At 45.8% G+C, this 20497-nt stretch overlaps 1 long non-coding RNA gene across 1 annotated transcript; it reads left to right on the top strand.

The window, feature by feature from the left end:
- Positions 1-5038: 5038 nt before the first annotated feature.
- Positions 5039-19018, top strand: LOC135567170 (uncharacterized). The gene is made up of 3 exons (XR_010462281.1): positions 5039-5164; positions 17958-18113; positions 18931-19018. It is a non-coding gene; the product is annotated as an uncharacterized LOC135567170 (long non-coding RNA).
- Positions 19019-20497: the final 1479 nt, after the last annotated feature.

The raw sequence follows: 20497 nt of genomic DNA, 5'->3' as shown, positions 1-20497 counted from the left end.
GTAGCAGTTAGCTCTGGGCTCTCCTCTCCTCCAGTCTGCCTGGTCTGTAAGCAGTTAGCTCTGGGCTCTCCTCTCCTCCAGTCTGCCTGGTCTGTAGCAGTTAGCTCTGGGCCCTCCTCTCTCCAGTCTGCCTGGTCTGTAGCAGTTAGCCTGGGCTCTCCCAGTCTGCCTGGTCTGTAGCAGTTAGCTCTGGGCTCTCTCTCCTCCAGTCTGCCTGGTCTGTAGCAGTTAGCTCTGGGCCCTCCTCTCTTCCAGTCTGCCTGGTCTGTAGCAGTTAGCTCTGGGCTCTCCCAGTCTGCCTGGTCTGTAGCAGTTAGCTCTGGGCTCTCCTCTCCTCCAGTCTGCCTGGTCTGTAGCAGTTAGCTCTGGGCTCTCCCATTCTGCCTGGTCTGTGGCAGTTAGCTCTGGGCTCTCCTCTCCTCCAGGCTGCCTGGTCTGTAGCAGTTAGCTCTGGGCTCTCCTCTCCCCCAGGCTGCCTGGTCTGTAGCAGTTAGCTCTGGGCTCCTCTCCTCCAGGCTGCCTGGTCTGTAGCAGTTAGCTCTGGGCTCTCCTCTCCTCCAGTCTGCCTGGTCTGTAGCAGTTAGCTCTTGGCTCTCCTCTCCTCCAGTCTGCCTGGTCTGTCTCTTGGCTCTCCCAGTCTGCCTGGTCTGTAGCAGTTAGCTCTGGGCTCTCCCAGTCTGCCTGGTCTGTAGCAGTTAGCTCTGGGCTCTCCCAGTCTGCCTGGTCTGTAGCAGTTAGCTCTGGGCTCTCCTCTCCTCCAGGCTGCCTGTGGTCTGTAGCAGTTAGCTCTGGGCTCTCCTCTCCTCCAGTCTGCCTGGTCTGTAGCAGTTAGCTCTGGGCTCTCCTCTCCTCCAGTCTGTCTAGTCTGTAGCAGTTAGCTCTGGGCTCTCCTCTCCTCCAGTCTGCCTGGTCTGTTGCAGTTAGCTCTGGGCTCTCCTCTCCTCCAGTCTGCCTGGTCTGTTGCAGTTAGCTCTGGGCTCTCCTCTCCTCCAGTCTGTCTGGTCTGTAGCAGTTAGGTCTGGGCTCTCCTCTCCTCCAGTCTGTCTGGTCTGTAGCAGTTAGCTCTGGGCTCTCCTCTCCTCAGTCTGCCTGGTCTGTTGCAGTTAGCTCTGGGCTCTCCTCTCCTCCAGTCTGCCTGGTCTGTTGCAGTTAGCTCTGGGCTCTCCTCTCCTCCAGTCTGCCTGGTCTGTAGCAGTTAGCTCTGGGCTCTCCTCTCCCCCAGTCTGTCTGGTCTGTAGCAGTTAGCTCTGGGCTCTCTCTCCTCCTGGTCTGTAGCAGTTAGCTCTGGGCCCTCCTCTCCTGGTCTGTAGCAGTTAGCTCTGGGCTCTCCTCTCCTCCAGTCTGCCTGGTCTGTAGCAGTTAGCTCTGGGCTCTCCTCTCCTCTCCTGGTCTGTAGCAGTTAGCTCTGAGCCCTCCTCTCCTCTCCTGGTCTGTAGCAGTTAGCTCTGGGCTCTCCTCTCCTGGTCTGTAGCAGTTAGCTCTGGGCTCTCCTCTCCTGGTCTGTAGCAGTTAGCTCTGGGCTCTCCTCTCCTGGTCTGTAGCAGTTACCTCTGGGCTCTCCTCTCCTGGTCTGTAGCAGTTAGCTCGGGGCTCTCTCTCCTGGTCTGTAGCAGTTAGCTCTGGGCTCTCCTCTCCTCCAGTCTGCCTGGTCTGTAGCAGTTAGCTCTGGGCTCTCCTCTCCTCCAGTCTGCCATAAATCTGATCAGAGGGGAGACGTTTCCATTAGAATAAATGGCAGCCTCTCAGAGGAGAAGTAAGATTGATGGTTAAAGTTAAATGGTATTAGCCGTGCAGTTTAAATATTTAACCCAGCCTTATCATAACTGTTCTTAACACTTAAAGTAATATACAGCCCAGGCCTGGCTGTGTGTGTGGACCTGTATCACATATATCTTCTACAGATCAGGTCCGTCTAGTCTACTTCACTGTTGTCCAATGGCTGGCTGTTATCCACGGAAGTCTTGTAAAGACATAGTTCTTTCAGGTTGTGTTCAGGGTTGTCGGGTAATTCATTGTGTTTCAGTATTGTGATATGATTTCAAACCATCTCTACTGCATGGAAAGAAGATTTTTGGCATATGCCGGGATCTCCGGTTATCGATTTTGATTGAACAATTGGCTCTGCATTTTACCAGTGTTTGACTACCAGGTTCACGCGATTGAACTGGGGACTGAGTTATACCACAGAGGCTCAGAGGTTTACTGTAGTGTTAACCACAGAGAGAGCAGGTCTAGTTTTACTGTAGTGTTTAACCACAGAGAGAGCAGGTCTAGTTTTACTGTAGTGTTTAACCACAGAGAGAGCAGGTCTAGTTTTACTGTAGTGTTTAACCACAGAGAGCAGGTCTAGTTGTACTGTAGTGTCTAACCACAGAGAGAGCAGGACTAGGTTTACTGTAGTGTTTAACCACAGAGAGAGCAGGTCTAGTTATACTGTAGTGTCTAACCACAGAGAGAGCAGGTCTAGTTGTACTGTAGTGTTTAACCACAGAGAGAGCAGGTCTAGTTGTACTGTAGTGTTTAACCACAGAGAGAGCAGGTCTGGTTTTACTGTAGTGTTTAACCACAGAGAGAGCAGGTCTAGTTGTACTGTAGTGTTTAACCACAGAGAGAGCAGTCTGCTAAATGACTTAAATGTAAATGTAATGTAATGTAGTTGTACTATAGTGTTTAACCACAGAGAGAGCAGGTCTAGTTGTACTGTAGTGTTTAACCACAGAGAGAGCAGGTCTAGTTTTACTGTAGTGTTTAACCACAGAGAGAGCAGGTCTAGTTGTACTGTAGTGTTTAACCACAGAGAGAGCAGGACTAGGTTTACTGTAGTGTTTAACCACAGAGAGAGCAGGTCTAGTTGTACTGTAGTGTTGAACCACAGAGAGACCAGGTCTAGTTTTACTGTAGTGTTTAACCACAGAGAGCAGGTCTAGTTGTACTGTAGTGTTTAACCACAGAGAGAGCAGGTCTAGTTTTACTGTAGTGTTTAACCACAGAGAGAGCAGGTCTAGTTGTACTGTAGTGTTTAACCACAGAGAGAGCAGGTCTAGTTTTACTGTAGTGTTTAGCCACAGAGAGAGCAGGTCTAGTTGTACTGTAGTGTCTAACCACAGAGAGAGCAGGTCTAGTTGTACTGTAGTGTCTAACCACAGAGAGAGCAGGTCTAGTTGTACTGTAGTGTTTAACCACAGAGAGAGCAGGTCTAGTTATACTGTAGTGTTTAACCACAGAGAGCAGGTCTAGTTATACTGTAGTGTCTAACCACAGAGAGAGCACGTCTAGTTGTACTGTAGTGTTTAACCACAGAGAGCAGGTCTAGTTGTACTGTAGTGTTTAACCACAGAGAGAGCAGGTCTAGTTGTACTGTAGTGTCTAACCACAGAGAGAGCAGGTCTAGTTTTACTGTAGTGTCTAACCACAGAGAGAGCAGGTCTAGTTGTACTGTAGTGTTTAACCACAGAGAGCAGGTCTAGTTGTACTGTAGTGTTTAACCACAGAGAGCAGGTCTAGTTGTACTGTAGTGTTTAACCACAGAGAGCAGGACTATGTTTACTGTAGTGTTTAACCACAGAGAGCAGGTCTAGTTTTACTGTAGTGTTTAACCACAGAGAGCAGGTCTAGTTGTACTGTAGTGTTTAACCACAGAGAGAGCAGGTCTAGTTGTACTGTAGTGTTTAACCACAGAGAGACCAGGTCTAGTTTTACTGTAGTGTTTAACCACAGAGAGAGCAGGACTAGGTTTACTGTAGTGTTTAACCACAGAGAGCAGGACTAGTTTTACTGTAGTGTTTAACCACAGAGAGAGCAGGTCTAGTTTTACTGTAGTGTTTAACCACAGAGAGAGCAGGTCTAGTTTTGTACTGTAGTGTTTAACCACAGAGAGAGCAGGTCTAGTTGTACTGTAGTGTTTAACCACAGAGAGAGCAGGTCTAGTTTTACTGTAGTGTTTAACCACAGAGAGCAGGTCTCTCCTCCTGCCCTTGGCACGGCCCTCTCACCTGAAGGTAAATGTTTATGACTGGCTCCTCATTAAAACAGAGGCCATTAATGGGCCCAATTAAAACAATGGTTTCATCTCACACCAAATGAAACCCGGCCCTGTTTATTGGGGCTGGGGATAATGGAATCTGAGACTGAGGGAAGAAGGATGTGATGTTAACCCTGTCCTGCCCAAACTAGATGGACACAATGGGATCATCTCTCATAACTTGTCTCTTGATTCTTAACATTAATAAGTCCTTGGAAGGAGGGTATATTCACAGACATGTTTGTCATTTGTGAGGATCTTTACTAGTACTACCATGCAGCTTTGTACCCATTTCCAGAAAGTTCAACTCACACAATAAAAAAGTTAAACTTGGAGAATAGAAGTCTATGAAGTTGCATTTTCTAGTTGTTAGAGTTTGTAAAAGGAGCATTCCCCTCCGTCTGAGAGATGTATATTTCAACAGCTGAACTCCTACGAGGCCCCTCCCCCTACCCTCCGGTGGGCCGGATCAATGGCCTCGATCACCACGGAGATGACGGAACGTTTGAATATCCCTCCCTGATTGGGCCAGAGCGCTGGGCCTGGGGATCGATAGGAGGCAGCTGAGCACCCATTGATTGGCATTGCCCTTTTCAATAACACTGATAGCCCGCTCTCTCTCCTCTCTCGCTCCTGTATAATAATTGTGAAATAATCACTGGAGCTGTTAGCAGGTAAGGGGTGTGTGTGTGGAAGGCGGACAGGGGCTCTGCTGTGGACCAGATAGATAGGAGATTCACAGACAGGGCTGCTGGAGCTGCCTGCGTCAGCATTATGAGGAATAATGGACTGTTCTGGTCTGAACCATTAGCTAGTGTTCTCTCGCTCTCTTCTCTCTCCATTTCTCACTCTCGTTCTCTCTTGTATCCATCTCTTCCTTCGATTAGTTGGTCTAGCTCTCTCTCTCTCTTCTCTCTCCATTTCTTTTTCTTTTTTCTATTAGGTTGTCTAGCCCGCTATGTGTCTCCATTGGGAGAAGAGACTGAATGATGACTGTGTTGTGTTGTTGCAGTGGCCCAGAAGATTGTGGCGACCAGGAAGAAGCAGCAGCTGTCCATTGGTCCGTGCAAGTCCCTCCCCAACTCACCTAGCCACTCCTCTGTGTGTTCTGCACAGGTGGCAGCAGCAGTTCACATCAGCCAGGTAGGTACACACACACACACACAAATACATTTACCGACAGACACAATTTACTGACACACAAACAAAATGGCCACATTGAGGTTCTTGACTACATTCCCTTGTCCATATTGGTTCTTCCTCCCTCTTCCTCTGTCAGCGTTGTGCTGTAAGATGCTTCTCCCAGCAGCAGCAGCATCTCTCTTTTACCATGCGCACACACACACACACACACACACACCGTCTACCACCCTGCCGTGTCTTCGATCCTCACACACATACACACCGTTTACCACTCTGTCGTGTCTTCGATCCACACACACACACACCGTTTACCACTCTGTCGTGTCTTCGATCCACACACACACACACCGTTTACCTCTCTGTCGTGTCTTCGATCCTCACATCCACACCGTTTACCACTCTGTCGTGTCTTCGATCCTCACACACACACCGTTTACCACTCTGTCGTGTCTTCGATCCTCACACATACACACCGTTTACCACTCTGTCGTGTCTTCGATCCACACACCGTTTACCTCTCTGTCGTGTCTTCGATCCTCACACACACACACACACCGTTTACCACCCTGTCGTGTCTTCGATCCTCACACACACACACCGTTTACCACTCTGTCGTGTCTTCGATCCTCACACACACACACCGTTTACCACTCTGTCGTGTCTTCGATCCTCACACACACACCGTTTACTACCCTGTCGTGTCTTCGATCCTCACACACACACACACACACGGTTTACCACCCTGTCGTGTCTTCGATCCTCACACACACACACACACCGTTTACTACCCTGTCGTGTCTTCGATCCACACACACACCATTTACTACCCTGTCGTGTCTTCGATCCTCACACACACACACCGTTTACTACCCTGTCGTGTCTTCGATCCTCACACACACACACCGTTTACTACCCTGTCGTGTCTTCGATCCTCACACACACACACACATCGTTTACCAACCTGTCGTGTCTTCGATCCTCACACACACACACACCGTTTACTACCCTGTCGTGTCTTCGATCCTCACACACACACACACCGTTTACTACCCTGTCGTGTCTTCGATCCACACACACACACCGTTTACTACCCTGTCGTGTCTTCGATCCCCACACACACACACCGTTTACTACCCTGTCGTGTCTTCGATCCTCACACACACACACCGTTTACTACCCTGTCGTGTCTTCGATCCACACACACACACACACCGTTTACCACCCTGTCGTGTCTTCGATCCTCACACACACACACCGTTTACTACCCTGTCGTGTCTTCGATCCACACACACACACACCGTTTACCACCCTGTCGTGTCTTCGATCCACACACACACACACCGTTTACTACCCTGTCATGTCTTCGATCCACACACACACACACACCGTTTACCACCCTGTCGTGTCTTCGATCCTCACACACACACACCGTTTACCACCCTGTCGTGTCTTCGATCCTCACACACACACCGTCTACCACCCTGTCGTGTCTTCGATCCTCACACACACACACACACACCGTTTACCACCCTGTCGTGTCTTCGATCCTCACACACACACCGTCTACCACCCTGTCGTGTCTTCGATCCTCACACACACACACACACCGTTTACCAACCTGTTGTGTCTTCGATCCTCACACACACACACACACCGTTTACCAACCTGTTGTGTCTTCGATCCTCACACACACACACACACCGTTTACTACCCTGTCGTGTCTTCGATCCACACACACACACCATTTCCTACCCTGTCGTGTCTTCGATCCTCACACACACACACCGTTTACTACCCTGTCGTGTCTTCGATCCACACACACACACACCGTTTACCACCCTGTCGTGTCTTCGATCCACACACACACACACCGTCTACCACCCTGTCGTGTCTTCGATCCTCACACACACACACCGTCTACCACCCTGTCGTGTCTTCGATCCACACACACACACACACACCGTTTACCACCCTGTCGTGTCTTCGATCCTCACACACACACACCGTCTACCACCCTGTCGTGTCTTCGATCCACACACACACACACCGTCTACCACCCTGTCGTGTCTTCGATCCTCACACACACACACCGTCTACCACCCTGTCGTGTCTTCGATCCTCACACACACACACCGTTTACCACCCTGTCGTGTCTTCGATCCTCACACACACACACCGTTTACAACTCTGTCGTGTCTTCGATCCTCACACACACACCGTCTACCACCCTGTCGTGTCTTCGATCCTCACACACACACAACCGTCTACCACCCTGTCGTGTCTTCGATCCTCACACACACACACACCGTCTACCACCCTGTCGTGTCTTCGATCCTCACACACACACACACCGTCTACCACCCTGTCGTGTCTTCGATCCTCACACACACACACCGTTTACCAACCTGTCGTGTCTTCGATCCACACACACACACCGTTTACCAACCTGTCGTGTCTTCGATCCACACACACACACACACGCACACACACCATTTACCAACCTGTCGTGTCTTCGATCCACACACACACACGCACACACACCGTTTACCAACCTGTCGTGTCTTCGATCCACACACACACGCACACACACCGTTTACCAACCTGTCGTGTCTTCGATCCTCACACACACACGCACACACACCGTTTACCAACCTGTCGTGTCTTCGATCCTCACACACACACGCACACGCACACACACCGTTTACCACACTGTAGTGTCTTCGATCCACACACACACACACACACACACCGTTTACCACACTGTAGTGTTTTCGATCCTCACACACACCGTTTACCACACTGTAGTGTTTTCGATCCACAGCGCTCAGTCCCCCATCGATTTGTCATTAAGCCAGCATCATTCAGCTTGTCTCCGTAGCCCAGCTCATCCCCTGAGAATCAGGGTTGTTTTCACAAAGTAACAGTACTTTCCTGATGCAGAATGGCCCTCAGTGTGTCTTCAATGCTAACCATAATCCTCTCCCAAGCTGGGGCTCTTGTTTTACAGTAGAGTGTTAAGGAATCTAGTAGGAATGGTAGAGTTAATGAGTGACAGATCTAGTGTATGTTATTATGAAGAGGAGATACTGTACCAGCTGTATACTAGTGTAGTGTCTGTTATTATGAAGGGGGGATGCTGTATACTAGTGTATTGTCTATTATTATGAAGGGGGGATGCTGTACCAGCTGTATACTAGTGTAGTGTCTGTTATTATGAAGGGGGGATGCTGTACACTAGTGTATTGTCTATTATTATGAAGGGGGGATGCTGTACCAGCTGTATACTAGTGTAGTGTCTGTTATTATGAAGAGGAGATACTGTACCAGCTGTATACTAGTGTAGTGTCTGTTATTATGAAGGGGGGATGCTGTACACTAGTGTATTGTCTATTATTATGAAGGGGGGATGCTGTACCAGCTGTATACTAGTGTAGTGTCTGTTATTATGAAGGGGGGATGCTGTATACTAGTGTAGTGTATGTTATTATGAAGGGGGGATGCTGTATACTAGTGTAGTGTCTGTTATTATGAAGGGGGGATGCTGTATACTAGTGTAGTGTATGTTATTATGAAGGGGGGATGCTGTATACTAGTGTAGTGTCTGTTATTATGAAGGGGGGATGCTGTATACTAGTGTAGTGTCTGCTATTATGAAGGGGGGATGCTGTACCAGCTGTATACTAGTGTAGTGTATGTTATTATGAAGGTGGGATGCTGTATACTAGTGTAGTGTCTGTTATTATGAAGGTGGGATGCTGTATACTAGTGTAGTGTCTGCTCTTATGAAGGGGGGATGCTGTACCAGCTGTATACTAGTGTAGTGTATGTTATTATGAAGGCGGGATGCTGTATTCTAGTGTAGTGTCTGTTATTATGAAGGCGGGATGCTGTATACTAGTGTAGTGTCTGTTATTATGAAGGGGGGATGCTGTACCAGCTGTATACCAGTGTAGTGTCTGTTATTATGAAGGGGGGATGCTGTATACTAGTGTAGTGTATGTTATTATGAAGGGGGGATGCTGTATACTAGTGTAGTGTATGTTATTATGAAGGGGGGATGCTGTATACTAGTGTAGTGTCTGTTATTATGAAGGGGGGATGCTGTATACTAGTGTAGTGTATGTTATTATGAAGGTGGGATGCTGTATACTAGTGTAGTGTCTGTTATTATGAAGGGGGGATGCTGTATACTAGTGTAGTGTATGTTATTATGAAGGGGGATGCTGTATACTAGTGTAGTGTCTGTTATTATGAAGGGGGATGCTGTATACTAGTGTAGTGTCTGTTATTATGAAGGGGGATGCTGTACCAGCTGTATACTAGTGTAGTGTCTGTTATTATGAAGGGGGGATGCTGTATACTAGTGCAGTGTCTGTTATTATGAAGGGGGATGCTGTATACTAGTGTAGTGTCTGTTATTTTGAAGGGGGGATGCTGTACCAGCTGTATACTAGTGTAGTGTCTGTTATTATGAAGGGGGATGCTGTATACTAGTGTAGTGTGTTATTATGAAGGGGGGATGCTGTACCAGCTGTATACTAGTGTAGTGTCTGTTATTATGAAGGGGGATGCTGTATACTAGTGTAGTGTCTGTTATTATGAAGGGGGGGATGCTGTACCAGCTGTATACTAGTGTAGTGTATGTTATTATGAAGGGGGATGCTGTATACTAGTGTAGTGTGTTATTATGAAGGGGGGATGCTGTACCAGCTGTATACTAGTGTAGTGTCTGTTATTATGAAGGGGGATGCTGTATACTAGTGTAGTGTCTGTTATTATGAAGGGGGATGCTGTACCAGCTGTATACTAGTGTAGTGTCTGTTATTATGAAGGGGGATGCTGTATACTAGTGTAGTGTCTGTCATTATGAAGGGGGGATGCTGTATACTAGTGTAGTGTCTGTCATTAGGAAGGGGGGATGCTGTATACTAGTGTAGTGTCTGTCATTATGAAGGGGGGATGTTGTATACTAGTGTAGTGTCTGTTATTATGAAGGGGGGAGGCTGTACCAGCTGTATACTAGTGTAGTGTCTGTCATTATGAAGGGGGGATCCTGTATACTAGTGTAGTGTCTGTCATTATGAAGGGGGGATGCTGTATACTAGTGTAGTGTCTGTCATTATGAAGGGGGGATGCTGTATACTAGTGTAGTGTCTGTTATTATGAAGGGGGAGGCTGTACCAGCTGTATACTAGTGTAGTGTCTGTCATTATGAAGGGGGATGCTGTATACTAGTGTAGTGTCTGTCATTATGAAGGGGGATGCTGTATACTAGTGTAGTGTCTGTCATTATGAAGGGGGATGCTGTATACTAGTGTAGTGTCTGTCATTATGAAGGGGGATGCTGTATACTAGTGTAGTGTCTGTCATTATGAAGGGGGATGCTGTATACTAGTGTAGTGTCTGTTATTATGAAGGGGGATGCTGTACCAGCTGTATACTAGTGTAGTGTCTGTCATTATGAAGGGGGGATGCTGTATACTAGTGTAGTGTCTGTTATTATGAAGGGGGATGCTGTATACTAGTGTAGTGTCTGTTATTATGAAGGGGGATGCTGTACACTAGTGTAGTGTCTGTTATTATGAAGGGGGATGCTGTATACTAGTGTAGTGTCTGTTATTATGAAGGGGGGATGCTGTATACTAGTGTAGTGTCTGTTATTATGAAGGGGGATGCTGTATACTAGTGTAGTGTCTGTTATTATGAAGGGGGGATGCTGTATACTAGTGTAGTGTCTGTTATTATGAAGGGGGATGCTGTACACTAGTGTAGTGTCTGTTATTATGAAGGGGGATGCTGTACACTAGTGTAGTGTATGTTATTATGAAGGGGGGATGCTGTATACTAGTGTAGTGTCTGTTATTATGAAGGGGGATGCTGTATACTAGTGTAGTGTCTGTTATTATGAAGGGGGATGCTGTATACTAGTGTAGTGTCTGTTATTATGAAGGGGGATGCTGTATACTAGTGTAGTGTCTGTTATTATGAAGGGGGATGCTGTACACTAGTGTAGTGTCTGTTATTATGAAGGGGGATGCTGTACCAGCTGTATACTAGTGTAGTGTCTGTTATTATGAAGGGGGATGCTGTATACTAGTGTAGTGTCTGTTATTATGAAGGGGGATGCTGTACACTAGTGTAGTGTCTGTTATTATGAAGGGGGATGCTGTATACTAGTGTAGTGTCTGTTATTATGAAGGGGATGCTGTACACTAGTGTAGTGTCTGTTATTATGAAGGGGATGCTGTACCAGCTGTATACTAGTGTAGTGTCTGTTATTATGAAGGGGGATGCTGTATACTAGTGTAGTGTCTGTTATTATGAAGGGGGATGCTGTATACTAGTGCAGTGTCTGTTATTATGAAGGGGGATGCTGTATACTAGTGTAGTGTCTGTTATTTGAAGGGGGATGCTGTACCAGCTGTATACTAGTGTAGTGTCTGTTATTATGAAGGGGGATGCTGTATACTAGTGTAGTGTCTTATTATGAAGGGGGATGCTGTACCAGCTGTATACTAGTGTAGTGTCTGTTATTATGAAGGGGGATGCTGTATACTAGTGTAGTGTCTGTTATTATGAAGGGGGGATGCTGTACCAGCTGTATACTAGTGTAGTGTATGTTATTATGAAGGGGGATGCTGTATACTAGTGTAGTGTGTTATTATGAAGGGGGGATGCTGTACCAGCTGTATACTAGTGTAGTGTCTGTTATTATGAAGGGGGATGCTGTATACTAGTGTAGTGTCTGTTATTATGAAGGGGGATGCTGTGCTGTATACTAGTGTAGTGTCTGTTATTATGAAGGGGGATGCTGTATACTAGTGTAGTGTCTGTTATTATGAAGGGGGATGCTGTATACTAGTGTAGTGTCTGTCATTAGAAGGGGGATGCTGTATACTAGTGTAGTGTCTGTCATTATGAAGGGGGATGCTGTATACTAGTGTAGTGTCTGTTATTATGAAGGGGAGGCTGTACCAGCTGTATACTAGTGTAGTGTCTGTCATTATGAAGGGGGATCCTGTATACTAGTGTAGTGTCTGTCATTATGAAGGGGGATGCTGTATACTAGTGTAGTGTCTGTCATTATGAAGGGGATGCTGTATACTAGTGTAGTGTCTGTTATTATGAAGGGGGAGGCTGTATGCTGTATACTAGTGTAGTGTCTGTCATTATGAAGGGGGATGCTGTATACTAGTGTAGTGTCTGTCATTATGAAGGGGGATGCTGTATACTAGTGTAGTGTCTGTCATTATGAAGGGGGATGCTGTATACTAGTGTAGTGTCTGTTATTATGAAGGGGGATGCTGTACCAGCTGTATACTAGTGTAGTGTCTGTTATTATGAAGGGGGATGCTGTATACTAGTGTAGTGTCTGTTATTATGAAGGGGGATGCTGTATACTAGTGTAGTGTCTGTTATTATGAAGGGGGATGCTGTGCAGCTGTATACTAGTGTAGTGTCTGTTATTATGAAGGGGGATGCTGTATACTAGTGTAGTGTCTGTTATTATGAAGGGGATGCTGTATACTAGTGTAGTGTCTGTTATTATGAAGGGGATGCTGTATACTAGTGTAGTGTCTGTTATTATGAAGGGGGATGCTGTATACTAGTGTAGTGTCTGTTATTATGAAGGGGGATGCTGTACCTAGTGTAGTGTCTGTTATTATGAAGGGGGATGCTGTACACTAGTGTAGTGTCTGTTATTATGAAGGGGGATGCTGTATACCAGTGTAGTGTCTGTTATTATGAAGGGGGATGCTGTATACTAGTGTAGTGTCTGTTATTATGAAGGGGGATGCTGGGTAGTGTCTGTTATTATGAAGGGGGATGTGTATACTAGTGTAGTGTCTGTTATTATGAAGGGGGATGCTGTACACTAGTGTAGTGTCTGTTATTATGAAGGGGGGATGCTGTACCAGCTGTATACTAGTGTAGTGTCTGTTATTATGAAGGGGGATGCTGTATACTAGTGTAGTGTCTGTTATTATGAAGGGGGATGCTGTACACTAGTGTAGTGTCTGTTATTATGAAGGGGGATGCTGTATACTAGTGTAGTGTCTGTTATTATGAAGGGGGATGCTGTACTAGTGTAATGTCTGTTATTATGAAGGGGATGCTGTATATACTAGTGTAGTGTCTGTTATTATGAAGGGGATGCTGTACACTAGTGTAGTGTCTGTTATTATGAAGGGGATGCTGTACCAGCTGTATACTAGTGTAGTGTCTGTTATTATGAAGGGGATGCTGTATACTAGTGTAGTGTCTGTTATTATGAAGGGGGGATGCTGTATACTAGTGTAGTGTCTGTTATTATGAAGGGGGATGCTGTATACTAGTGTAGTGTATGTTATTATGAAGGGGGGATGCTGTATACTAGTGTAGTGTCTGTTATTATGAAGGGGGATGCTGTATACTAGTGTAGTGTCTGTTATTATGAAGGGGGATGCTGTACCAGCTGTATACTAGTGTAGTGTCTGTTATTATGAAGGGGGGATGCTGTATACTAGTGTAGTGTCTGTTATTATGAAGGGGGATGCTGTATACTAGTGTAGTGTCTGTTATTATGAAGGGGGATGCTGTATACTAGTGTAGTGTCTGTTATTATGAAGGGGGATGCTGTATACTAGTGTAGTGTCTGTTATTATGAAGGGGATGCTGTATACTAGTGTAGTGTCTGTTATTTGAAGGGGGATGCTGTATAGCTGTGTACTAGTGTCTGTCTATTATGAAGGGGGATGCTGTATACTAGTGTAGTGTCTGTTATTATGAAGGGGGATGCTGTATCTAGTGTAGTGTCTGTTATTATGAAGGGGGATGCTGTATACTAGTGTAGTGTCTGTTATTATGAAGGGGGATGCTGTACCAGCTGTATACTAGTGTAGTGTCTGTTATTATGAAGGGGGATGCTGTGTATACTAGTGTAGTGTCTGTTATTATGAAGGGGGATGCTGTATACTAGTGTAGTGTCTGTTATTATGAAGGGGGATGCTGTATACTAGTGTAGTGTCTGTTATTATGAAGGGGATGCTGTATACTAGTGTAGTGTCTGTTATTATGAAGGGGATGCTGTATACTAGTGTAGTGTCTGTTATTATGAAGGGGATGCTGTATACTAGTGTAGTGTCTGTTATTATGAAGGGGGATGCTGTATACTAGTGTAGTGTATGTTATTATGAAGGGGATGCTGTATACTAGTGTAGTGTCTGTTATTATGAAGGGGGATGCTGTATACTAGTGTAGTGTCTGTTATTATGAAGGGGGATGCTGTATACTAGTGTAGTGTCTGTTATTATGAAGGGGGATGCTGTACACTAGTGTAGTGTCTGTTATTATGAAGGGGATGCTGTATACTAGTGTAGTGTCTGTTATTATGAAGGGGGATGCTGTATACTAGTGTAGTGTCTGTTATTATGAAGGGGGATGCTGTATACTAGTGTAGTGTCTGTTATTATGAAGGGGGATGCTGTATACTAGTGTAGTGTCTGTTATTATGAAGGGGGATGCTGTATACTAGTGTAGTGTCTGTTATTATGAAGGGGGATGCTGTATACTAGTGTAGTGTCTGTTATTATGAAGGGGGCTGTATGCTGTATACTAGTGTAGTGTCTGTTATTATGAAGAAGGGGGATGCTGTATACTAGTGTAGTGTCTGTTATTATGAAGGGGGATGCTGTATACTAGTGTAGTGTCTGTTATTATGAAGGGGGATGCTGTATACTAGTGTAGTGTCTGTTATTATGAAGGGGGGATGCTGTATACTAGTGTAGTGTCTGTTATTATGAAGGGGGGATGCTGTATACTAGTGTAGTGTCTGTTATTATGAAGGGGGATGCTGTATACTAGTGTAGTGTCTGTTATTATGAAGGGGATGCTGTACCAGCTGTATACTAGTGTAGTGTCTGTTATTATGAAGGGGATGCTGTATACTAGTGTAGTGTCTGTTATTATGAAGGGGGATGCTGTATACTAGTGTAGTGTCTGTTATTATGAAGGGGGATGCTGTACCAGCTGTATACTAGTGTAGTGTCTGTTATTATGAAGGGGGATGCTGTATACTAGTGTAGTGTCTGTTATTATGAAGGGGGGATGCTGTATACTAGTGTAGTGTCTGTTATTATGAAGGGGGATGCTGTATACTAGTGTAGTGTCTGTTATTATGAAGGGGGATGCTGTATACTAGTGTAGTGTCTGTTATTATGAAGGGGATGCTGTACCAGCTGTATACTAGTGTAGTGTCTGTTATTATGAAGGGGGATGCTGTATACTAGTGTAGTGTCTGTTATTATGAAGGGGATGCTGTATACTAGTGTAGTGTCTGTTATTATGAAGGGGGATGCTGCTGTATACTAGTGTAGTGTCTGTTATTATGAAGGGGATGCTGTATGCTGTATACTAGTGTAGTGTCTGTTATTATGAAGGGGATGCTGTATACTAGTGTAGTGTCTGTTATTATGAAGGGGATGCTGTATACTAGTGTAGTGTCTGTTATTATGAAGGGGGATGCTGTATACTAGTGTAGTGTCTGTTATTATGAAGGGGGATGCTGTATACTAGTGTAGTGTCTGTTATTATGAAGGGGGGGATGCTGTACACTAGTGTAGTGTCTGTTATTATGAAGGGGGATGCTGTATACTAGTGTAGTGTCTGTTATTATGAAGGGGATGCTGTATACTAGTGTAGTGTCTGTTATTATGAAGGGGATGCTGTACCAGCTGTATACTAGTGTAGTGTCTGTTATTATGAAGGGGGGATGCTGTATACTAGTGTAGTGTCTGTTATTATGAAGGGGGATGCTGTATACTAGTGTAGTGTCTGTTATTATGAAGGGGGATGCTGTATACTAGTGTAGTGTCTGTTATTATGAAGGGGGATGCTGTATACTAGTGTAGTGTCTGTTATTATGAAGGGGGATGCTGTATACTAGTGTAGTGTCTGTTATTATGAAGGGGGCTGCTGTATACTAGTGTAGTGTCTGTTATTATGAAGGGGGATGCTGTATACTAGTGTAGTGTCTGTTATTATGAAGGGGGATGCTGTATACTAGTGTAGTGTCTGTTATTATGAAGGGGATGCTGTATACTAGTGTAGTGTCTGTTATTATGAAGGGGATGCTGTATACTAGTGTAGTGTCTGTTATTATGAAGGGGATGCTGTATACTAGTGTAGTGTCTGTTATTATGAAGGGGGATGCTGTATACTAGTGTAGTGTCTGTTATTATGAAGGGGGATGCTGTATACTAGTGTAGTGTCTGTTATTATGAAGGGGGATGCTGTATACTAGTGTAGTGTCTGTTATTATGAAGGGGGATGCTGTATACTAGTGTAGTGTCTGTTATTATGAAGGGGGGATGCTGTATACTAGTGTAGTGTCTGTTATTATGAAGGGGGATGCTGTATACTAGTGTAGTGTCTGTTATTATGAAGGGGGATGCTGTATACTAGTGTAGTGTCTGTTATTATGAAGGGGGATGCTGTATACTAGTGTAGTGTCTGTTATTATGAAGGGGGATGCTGTATACTAGTGTAGTGTCTGTTATTATGAAGGGGGATGCTGTATACTAGTGTAGTGTCTGTTATTATGAAGGGGATGCTGTATACTAGTGTAGTGTCTGTTATTATGAAGGGGATGCTGTATACTAGTGTAGTGTGTGTTGTTATGAAGGGGGATGCTGTATACTAGTGTAGTGTCTGTTATTATGAAGGGGGATGCTGTATACTAGTGTAGTGTATGTTATTATGAAGGGGGATGCTGTATACTAGTGTAGTGTCTGTTATTATGAAGGGGGATGCTGTATACTAGTGTAGTGTCTGTTATTATGAAGGGGATGCTGTATACTAGTGTAGTGTCTGTTATTATGAAGGGGGATGCTGTATACTAGTGTAGTGTCTGTTATTATGAAGGGGGATGCTGTATACTAGTGTAGTGTCTGTTATTATGAAGGGGATGCTGTATACTAGTGTAGTGTCTGTTATTATGAAGGGGATGCTGTATACTAGTGTAGTGTCTGTTATTATGAAGGGGGATGCTGTATACTAGTGTAGTGTCTGTTATTATGAAGGGGATGCTGTATACTAGTGTAGTGTCTGTTATTATGAAGGGGATGCTGTACCAGCTGTATACTAGTGTAGTGTCTGTTATTATGAAGGGGGATGCTGTATGTATACTAGTGTAGTGTCTGTTATTATGAAGGGGATGCTGTATACTAGTGTAGTGTCTGTTATTATGAAGGGGGATGCTGTATACTAGTGTAGTGTCTGTTATTATGAAGGGGGATGCTGTATACTAGTGTAGTGTCTGTTATTATGAAGGGGGATGCTGTATACTAGTGTAGTGTCTGTTATTATGAAGGGGATGCTGTATACTGTAGTGTAGTGTCTGTTATTATGAAGGGGGATGCTGTATACTAGTGTAGTGTCTGTTATTATGAAGGGGGATGCTGTATACTAGTGTAGTGTCTGTTATTATGAAGGGGGATGCTGTATACGATTGTAGTGTCTGTTATTATGAAGGGGGATGCTGTATACTAGTGTAGTGTCTGTTATTATGAAGGGGGGAGGCTGTATACTAGTGTAGTGTATGTTATTATGAAGGGGGGAGGCTGTATACTAGTGTAGTGTCTGTTATTATGAAGGGGAGGCTGTACCAGCTGTATGTTCATCTTTCTCACTATCACACTTTTTTATATTGTTCTGTCTCTTTCTCTCTGTTTATTCTCATCCATAATACACTCATTCTTTCTGACCTAAGTTAGTGTTACCAATACAGTACATAGAAGTGTGTGTTTCTCTGTAGCAGACCAGTAATGGCGGCAGCCTGAGTGACTACTCCTCGTCAGTCCCCTCCACCCCCAGCACCAGTCAGAAGGAGCTACGCATCGACGTCCCCCAGACCACCAACACCCCCACGCCCGTCCGCAAGCAGTCCAAACGCCGCTCCAACCTCTTCACTGTGAGCCCAGATATACACACACACACACACACACACACACACAGGACATCTACTTCTTCACTGTGAGCCCACATACACACACACACTCACACACACACAGGACATCTACTTCTTCACTGTGAGCACACACACACACACAGGACATCTACTTCTTCACTGTGAGCACACACACACACACAGGACATCTACTTCTTCACTATGAGCCCAGATACACACACACACTCACACACACACAGGACATCTACTTCTTCACTATGAGCCCAGATACACACACACACTCACACACACACAGGACATCTACTTCTTCACTGTGAGCCCAGATACACACTCACACACAGGACATCTACTTCTTCACTGTGAGCCCAGACACACACACACACAGGACATCTACTTCTTCACTGTGAGCCCAGACACACACACACATCTACTTCTTCACTGTTGACTATGTATTATTAGATGTTCAAACGATGGATGTTAAATACATAGAAAATGATCTAAAGGACTTTTAAATGGTAAATGGCTTAGTGAGAATCTACGGGCCACAGGGAAGGTTGTATGTGACCACCTTCTAGAATGTACAGACACATGCATCATGTCCACTTCCCAGTTCCTTAGCAACTTAGAGAGAGGTCAACAACTGGGTCAAGTTGACTCATAGACACAATAATAACCTCAGTCACCTCTAGCAGCCATTAGACGAGGCCTGTTATGTGGAGACTAGAAGAGGTCTGTAACAGACCCTAGTTCAGGCTCCTCGTTCAGACACTTTAGAGGGCCTCTGTAACCCCTACTTGTTCTCCTATCTCCTTGTCCACAGTCTCGGAAGGCCAGCGAGCCAGACAGGGACAAGAAAGGACTGGAGGGCCGAGCGGACAGCATTGGAAGCGGCCGTGCTATTCCAATTAAGCAGGTATGATCAGATCTGGCCCTCGCCTGGCCAGCCGGCTGCTCGGGATAATTAGGGTCCGGCAGCGCCCGTATTGCTGATTTCCCGGAGAGCGAGGGCTGCCTGTGATCAGAGCGTGAAGCCCAGACACAGCCAGGCTCTCTCCGTTTGATGCCTTCTCCTTGATTAACAGCGAAAGCACACACTTGACATCAATTAGAGTTGGGGGTTCTCCTGGGTATTGAAATGAGATCATTAGTATAAGGAGCGGGACGGGATTTCACTCTCACTTTCTTTCACTCTCCCCTCTGCCCCCCTACTGCCCCCATCCCTCTCTCCTTGTCCAAAAAGAAAGAGGGGAGAGATGGAGAAGAGGCTGAGGATGGTTAATGAAGTGCAGTCTGCCGGCTGGCATATGGTCCTCCACTTCCCTCTTCCTCTACGTGCTTTTCAAAGCCCTGCCTTTTCCTGTGTGGCTGTGTAGCCGAGCGCTTTGATTGGGGCATCGGCAGGGGGGTAGGGGGGTAGGTAGGGAGGTGGAGAGGAAGGGGAGGGGTATCAAACCAGAGTGCTCAAGAGCCCCCCCACTGTAATTGTGGAGAAATTGTTTGAGTTGGCCTTAATTTGTCGCAAACAAGCATGGAGCGAACCGGGGGGCATCTCCTGTGAGCAGCTTCAACTGGAGTATAAGAAATCAGCCAATTAGCGTGTGCTAATCACGGCCTCTCATATCAGCACGGAGGCCTCGTTTGTAATCCACTAATGAACAAATTGCATCTCTGATTAGGGGCCTCCTTTCAACGACGCTGCATTTGTTAGCAGCGCCCCGGGTAGTTCGTTAGTGCCGGGGCCGTGTCGCGCAGCTCGTCGAGGAGACCGTGTCTCTGTGGTGCTGCTGCGCAAGGAGGCCCCTGCTGGGACAGCACAGCAGAGAGCAGAGTAAATGGTCTTGTCCCTCAATCAGGGGCGACATGATGTTTACTTGTGAGATGTTTACATGTATCCCCAGACTCCCCACAGGAAGGAAATATCACTTTGAAGTAGCATCGGGGTCCTGTGTTTATTCCCCAGCCGTCCAGTTAGCATGGACATCATAGCCTCTGATAGTGTTTGCTCCTCTCTAAACTCTGATGGGAGCCTCTCGTCAATCAGGATGGTCTATTAGTCACACAACCCAGTCTGCCATTCAGTCCTGTCTATATGTTGACAGTATAGCAGCAGAGCTTCATGTAATTGACCTATGCATCCTATCTATGGTTAGCAGTGGTTTTAGTCTGCGGTGTGGCAGTAACCGGGGGGACGTGGTACTGGGAGGTGACTCAGAGGGAGAGCCCAGGCACATACTCATTATGGTTTTAGTCTGCGGTGGGAGGACGTGGTACTGGGGAGGTGACTCAGGGAGAGGCGAGGCACATACTCATTATGGTTTTAGTCACGCGTGTGGCGGTAACCGGGGAGGGCGTGGTACTGGGAGGTGACTCAGGGAAGAGCCCAGGCA

The sequence above is a fragment of the Oncorhynchus nerka genome, unplaced genomic scaffold, assembly GCF_034236695.1.
Source record: "Oncorhynchus nerka isolate Pitt River unplaced genomic scaffold, Oner_Uvic_2.0 unplaced_scaffold_2469, whole genome shotgun sequence".
Lineage (NCBI taxonomy): Eukaryota > Metazoa > Chordata > Actinopteri > Salmoniformes > Salmonidae > Oncorhynchus > Oncorhynchus nerka.
This window is presented reverse-complemented; position numbering and strand designations above follow the sequence as displayed.